The following is a 7,855-nucleotide window of genomic DNA, read 5'->3' on the forward strand; positions in this document are numbered from 1 at the left end:
ATGTACCCCATTCCCCTGTACCTCATTCCCTGTACCCGTCCCCTGAACCCCATCCCATGTACCCCATTCCACTGTACCCCGGTCCCCTATACGCCATCACGCTATACCCCATTCACCTGCACCCCATTCCCCTATATCCCATTCCCCTGTACCCCATTCCCTGTACCCCATTCTCCTATACGCAATTTCCCTGTACCCCATTACCTGTACCCCCATTCCCCTGTTCCCCGCCCATGTACCCCATTCCCCTTGTAGCCCATTCCCCCATGTAACCCATTCCCCCTATACCCCATTCCCCATGTTCCTCATTCCCTGTACCCCATTCCCCACTGTACCCCATCCCCTGTACCCCATTCCCATGTACCCCATTCCCTGTACCTAATTCCCTGTACCCCAGTCCCCCTGAACCCCATCCCCTGTACCCCTTCCCCTGTACACCGTTGCCCTATACGTCATTACCCTGTATCCCATTCCCTCTGTACCCCATTCCCGGTACCCCGTTCCCTGTACTCCATTGCCCTGTACCCCATTCACTCTGTACCCCATCCCGATACAACATTCCCCTGTACCCCCTTCCCTGTACCCCATTCCCCTGTACCCCATCCCCTGTACCATATTCCCTGTACCCCATTCCCTGTACCCAATCCCCCTGTCCCCAACCCCTCTGTACCCAATCCCATCTGTACCCTATTCCCCTGTACCCCATTCCTCTGTACCCCATTCCCCCTGTGCCCCATTCCCCTGCACCCAATCCCCTGTACCCCATTATGTTGTACCCAATCCCCTTTGTACCCCCATTCCCCTGTACCCAACCCCCGTGTACCCCATTCCTCTGTACCCAATCCCCCTTTACCCCATTCCCTTGTATCCTATTCCACTGTACCCCATTCCCCGTGTACCCCATTCTCCTGCACCCAATCACCCGGTACCCCATTCCGCTGTACCCAATCCCCTCTGTAACCCATTCCCCTGTACCCAATCCCCATTCCCCTGTGCCCAAGCCCCCCTGTACCCCATTCCCCTGTACCCAATCCCCTGTACCCCATTCCCTGTACCCAATCCCCTGTACCCCATTCTCTGTATCCCATTGCCCCTGTACCCCATTCCGCTGTACCCAATCCCCTCTGTAACCCATTCCCTGTACCCCATTCTCCTGAACCCAATCCCCCATGTACCGCATTCCCCTGTACCCAATCCCCCTGTATCCCATTCCCCTGTACCCCATTCCCCTGTACCTCATTCCCTGTGCCCAATCCCATGTACCCCATTCCCCTGTACCTCATTCCCTGTACCCGTCCCTCTGAACCCCATCCCATGTACCCCATTCCACTGTACCCCGGTGCCCTATACACCATTACCCTGTACCCCATCCACCTGCACCCCATTCCCCTATATCCCATTCCCCTGTACCCCATTCCCTGTACCCCATTCCACTGTACGCAATTTCCCTGTACCCCATTACCTGTACCCCATTCCCCTGTACCCCGCCCATGTACCCCATTCCCCTTGTAGCCCATTCCACCATGTAACCCATTCCCCCTATACCCATTCCCCAAGTTCCTCATTCCCTGTACCCCATTCATCACTGTACCCCATCCCCTGTACCCCATTCCCATGTACCCCATTCCCTGTACCTAATTCGCTGTACCCCAGTCCCCCCTGACCCCCATCCTCTGTACCCCATTCCCCTGTACACCGTTGCCCTATACATCATTACCCTGTATCCCATTCCCTCTGTACCCCATTCCCGGTACCCCGTTCCCTGTACTCCATTGCCCTGTACCCCATTCACTCTGTACCCCATCCCAATACAACATTCCCCTGTACCCCCTCCCCTGTACCCCATTCCCCTGTACCCCATCCCCTGTACCATATTCCCTGTACCCCATTCCCTGTACCCAATCCCCCTGTCCCCAACCCCTCTGTACCCAATCCCCTCTGTACCCTATTCACCTGTACCCCATTCCTCTGTACCCCATTCCCCCTGTACCCCATTCCCCTGCACCCAATCCCCCTGTACCCCATTCTGCTGTACCCAATCCCCTTTGTACCCCATTCCCCTGTACCCAACCCCCATGTACCCCATTCCTCTGTACCCAATCCCCCTTTACCCCATTCCCTTGTATCCTATTCCCCTGCACCCCATTCCCCGTGTACCCCATTCTCCTGTACCCAATCACCCTGCACCCCATTCCCCCTGTACCCCATTCCGTTGTACCCAATCCTCTCTGTACCCCATTCCCCTGTACCCCATTCCTCTGTACCTCATTCCATGTGCCCAATCCCCTGTACCCCACCCCCCTGTACCTCGTTCCCTGTACCCCAGTCCCCCTGAACCCCATCCCCTGTACCCCGTTTCCCCTGTACCCCGTTCCTCTATACGCCATTACCCTGTATCCCATTCCCTCTGAACCCCATTCCTGGTACCCCATTCCCTATTCTCCATTGCACTGTACCCCATTAACTCTGTACCCCATCCCCGATACCACATTCCCCTGTATCCCATCTCCTGTACCCCATTCCCTGTACCCAATCCCCTGTACCCAATCCCCTCTGTACCCAATCCCCTCTGTACCCTATTCCCCTGTACCCCATTCCGCTGTACCCCATGCCCCTGCACCCAATCCCCGGTACCTCATTCCCCCTGTACCCCATTCCGCTGCACCCAATCCCCTCTGTACCCCATTCCCCTGTACACAATCCCCATGAACCCATTCCCCTGTACCCAAGCCCCCTGTACCCCATTCCCCTGTACCCTATCCCCCTTTACCCAATTCCCTTGTATCCTATTCCCCTGTACCCCATTCCCCTGTACCCAATCACCCTGTACCCCATTTCTCCTTTACCCCATTCCACTGTACCCAATCCCCTCTGTGCCCCATTCCCCTGTACCCCATTCCTCTGTACCTCATTCCCTGTGCCCAATCCCCTGTACCCCATCCCCCTGTACCTCATTCCCTGTACCCCAGTCCCCCTGAACCCCATGTCCTGTATCCCGTTCCCCTATACGCCATTACCCTGTATCCCATTCCCTCTGTACCCCATTCCCTCTGTACCCCATTCTCGGTACCTCATTCCCTGTACTCCATTGCCCTGTACCCCATTCACTCTGTACCCCACCCCCGATACCATATTCCCCTGTACCCCATCCCCTGTACCCCATCCCCTGTACCATATTCTCTGTACCCCATTCCGTGTACCCAATCCCCCTGTACCCAACCCCCTCTGTACCCAATCCCCTTTGTACCCTATTCCCATGTACCCCATTCCCCTGTACCACATTCCCCTGCACCCATTCCCCGGTACCCCATTCCCTGTACCCCATTCCCCCTGTACCCCATTCCGCTGTACCCAATCCCCTCTGTACCCCATTCCCCTGTACCCAATCCCCATTCCCCTGTGCCCAAGCCCCCCTGTACCCCATTCCCCTGTACCCAATCCCCTGTACCCCATTCCCTGTACCCAATCCCCTGTACCCCATTCTCTGTATCCCATCGCCTCTATATCCCATTCCCCTGTACCCCATACCCCTGTACCGCATTCCCTTTACCCCATTCCCCTGTACGCAATTTCCCTGTACCCCATTACATGTACCCCATTCCCCTGTACCCCGCCCATGTACCCCATTCCCCTTGTAGCCCATTCCCCCATGTGACCCATTCCCCCTATACCCCATTCCCCATGTTCCTCATTCCATGTACCCCATTCCCCACTGTACCCCATCCCCCTGTACCCCATCCCCATGTACCCCATTCCCTGTACCTAATTCCCTGTACCCCAGTCCCCCTGAACCCCATCCACTGTACCCCATTCCCCTGTACACCGTTGCCCTATACGTCATTACCCTGTATCCCATTCCCTCTGTACCCCATTCCCGGTACCCCATTCCCTGTACTCCATTGTCCTGTACCCCATTCACTCTGCACCCCATCCCGATACAACATTCCCCTGTACCCCCTCCCCTGTACCCCAATCCCCTGTACCCTATCCCCTGTACCATATTCCCTGTACCCCATTCCCTGTACCCAATCCCCCTGTCCCCAACCCCTCTGTACCCAATCCCCTCTGTACCCTATTCCCCTGTACCCCATTCCTCTGTACCCCATTCCCCCTGTACCCCATTCCCCTGCACCCAATCCCCCTGTACCCCATTCTGCTGTACCCAATCCCCTTTGTACCCCATTCCCCTGTACCCAACCCCCATGTACCCCATTCCTCTGTACCCAATCCCCCCTTTACCCCATTCCCTTGTATCATATCCCCCTGTACCCCATTCCCCTGTACCCCATTCCTCTGTACCCAATCACCATGTACCCCATTCCCCCTGTACCCCATTCCGCTGTACCCAATCCTCTCTGTACCCCATTCCCCTGTACCCCATTCCTCTGTACCTCATTCCATGTGCCCAATCCCCTGTACCCCAATCCCCTGTACCTCATTCCCTGTACCCCAGTCCCCCTGAACCCCATCCCCTGTACCCCGTTTCCCCTGTACCCCGTTCCCCTATACGCCGTTACCCTGTATCCCATTCCCTCTGTACCCCATTCCCTCTGTACCCCATTCCCTGTACTTCATTGCCCTGTACCCCATTCACTCTGTACCCCACCCCCGATACCACATTCCCCTGTACCCCATCCCCTGTACCATATTCCCTGTACCATATTCCCTGTACCCCATTTCCTGTACCCAATCCCCCTGTACCCAATCCCCTCTGTACCCTATTCCACTGTACCCCATTCCCCTGTACCCCATTCCTCTGCACCCAATCACCCGGTACCCCATTCCCTGTTCCCCATTCCCCCTGTACCCCATTCCGCTGTACCCAATCCCCTCTGTACCCCATTCCCCTGTACCCAATCCCCATTCCCCTGTGCCCAAGCCCCCCTGTACCCCATTCCCCTGTACCCAATCCCCTGTACCCCATTCCCTGTACCCAATCCCCTGTACCCCATTCTCTGTATCCCATTGCCCATGTACCCCATTCCGCTGTACCCAATCCCCTCTGTACCCCATTCCCTGTACCCCATTCCCCTGTACCCAATCTCCCATGTACCGCATTCCCCTGTACCCAATCCCCCTGTACCCCATTCTCCTGTACCCCATTCCCCTGTACCTCATTCCCTGTGCCCAATCCCATGTACCCCATTCCCCTGTACCTCATTCCCTGTCCCCGTCCCCCTGAACCCCATCCCATGTACCCCATTCCACTGTACCCTGGTCCCCTATACGCCATTACGCTGTACCCCATTCACCTGCACCCCGTTCCCCTATATCCCATTCCCCTGTACCCCATTCCCTGTACCCCATTCTCCTGTACGCAATTTCCCTGTACCCCATTACCTGTACCCCATTCCCCTGTACCCCGCCCATGTACCCCATTCCCCTTGTAGCCCATTCCCCCATGTAACCCATTCCCCCTATACCCCATTCCCCATGTTCCTCATTCCCTGTACCCCATTCCCCACTGTACCCCATCCCCTGTACCCCATTCCCATGTACCCCATTCCCTGTACCTAATTCCCTGTACCCCAGTCCCCCTGAACCCCATCCCCTGTACCCCTTTCCCCTGTACACCGTTGCCCTATACGTCATTACCCTGTATCCCATTCCCTCTGTACCCCATTCCTGGTACCCCGTTCCCTGTACTACATTGCCCTGTACCCCATTCACTCTGTACCCCATCCCGATACAACATTCCCCTGTACCCCCTTCCCTGTACCCCATTCCCCTGTACCTCATCCCCTGTACCATATTCCCTGTACCCCATTCCCTGTACCCAATCCCCCTGTCCCCAACCCCTCTGTACCCAATCCCATCTGTACCCTATTCCCCTGTACCCCATTCCTCTGTACCCCATTCCCCCTGTGCCCCATTCCCTTGCACCCAATCCCCTGTACCCCATTCTGCTGTACCCAATCCCCTTTGTACCCCATTCCCCTGTACCCAACCCCCGTGTACCCCATTCCTCTGTACCCAATCCCCCTTTACCCCATTCCCTTATATCCTATTCCACTGTACCCCATCCCCCGTGTACCCCATTCTCCTGCACCCAATCCCCGGTACCCCATTCCCTGTACCCCATTTCCCCCTGTACCCTATTCCCCTGTACCCCACCCATGTACCCCATTCCCCTTGTAGCCCATTCCCCCATGTAACCCATTCCCCCTATACCCCATTCCCCATGTTCCTCATTCCATGTACCCCATTCCCCACTGTACCCCATCCCCCTGTACCCCATCCCCATGTACCCCATTCCCTGTACCTAATTCCCTGTACCCCAGTCCCCCTGAACCCCATCCACTGTACCCCATTCCCCTGTACACCGTTGCCCTATACGTCATTACCCTGTATCCCATTCCCTCTGTACCCCATTCCCGGTACCCCATTCCCTGTACTCCATTGTCCTGTACCCCATTCACTCTGTACCCCATCCCGATACAACATTCCCCTGTACCCAATCCCCCTGTCCCCAACCCCTCTGTACCCAATCCCCTCTGTACCCTATTCCCCTGTACCCCATTCCTCTGTACCCCATTCCCCCGTACCCCATTCCCCTGCACCCAATCCCCCTGTACCCCATTCTGCTGTACCCAATCCCCGTTGTACCCCATTCCCCTGTACCCCATTCCCTGTACCCCATTCCACTGTACGCAATTTCCCTGTACCCCATTACCTGTACCCCATTCCCCTGTACCCCACCCATGTACCCCATTCCCCTTGTATCCCATTCCCCCATGTAACCCATTCCCCCTATACCCATTCCCCAAGTTCCTCATTCCCTGTACCCCATTCATCACTGTACCCCATCCCCTGTACCCCATTCCCATGTACCCCATTCCCTGTACCTAATTCCCTGTACCCCAGTCCCCCTGACCCCCATCCCCTGTACCCCATTCCCCTGTACACCGTTGCCCTATACGTCATTACCCTGTATCCCATTCCCTCTGAACCCCATTCCCGGTACCCCATTCCCTGTACTCCATTGCACTGTACCCCATTCACTCTGTACCCCATCCCGATACAACATTCCCCTGTACCCCCTCCCCTGTACCACATTCCCCTGTACCCCATCCCCTGTACCATATTCCCTGTACCCCATTCCCTGTACCCAATCCCCCTGTACCCAACCCCTCTGTACCCAATCCCCTCTGTACCCTATTCCCCTGTACCCCATTCCGCTGTACCCCATTCCCCTGTACCCCATTCCCCTGCACCCAATCCCCCTGTACCCCATTCTGTTGTACCCAATCCCCTTTGTACCCCATTCCCCTGTACCCAACCCCCATGTACCCCATTCCTCTGTACCCAATCCCCCTTTACCCCATTCCCTTGTATCCTATTCCCCTGCACCCCATTCCCCGTGTACCCCATTCTCCTGTACCCAATCACCCTGCACCCCATCCCCCCTGTACCCCATTCCGTTGTACCCAACCCTCTCTGTACCCCATTCCCCTGTACCCCATTCCTCTGTACCTCATTCCATGTGCCCAATCCCCTGTACCCCATTCCCCTGTACATCTTTCCCTGTACCCCGGTCCCCCTGAACCCCATCCCCTGTACCCCGTTTCCCCTGTACCCCGTTCCCCTATACGCCATTACCCTGTATCCCATTCCCTCTGAACCCCATTCCTGGTACCCCATTCCCTGTACTCCATTGCCCTGTACCCCATTAACTCTGTACCCCATCCCCGATACCGCATTCCCCTGTATCCCATCTCCTGTACCCCATTCCCTGTACCCAATCCCCTGTACCCAATCCCCTCTGTACCCAATCCCCTCTGTACCCTATTCCCCTGTACCCCATTCCGCTGTACCCCATTCCCCTGCACCCAATCCCCGGTACCCCATTTCCCCT

The sequence above is a fragment of the Pristiophorus japonicus genome, chromosome 8 (genome assembly GCF_044704955.1).
Source record: "Pristiophorus japonicus isolate sPriJap1 chromosome 8, sPriJap1.hap1, whole genome shotgun sequence".
In the NCBI taxonomy this organism is placed as follows: domain Eukaryota; kingdom Metazoa; phylum Chordata; class Chondrichthyes; family Pristiophoridae; genus Pristiophorus; species Pristiophorus japonicus.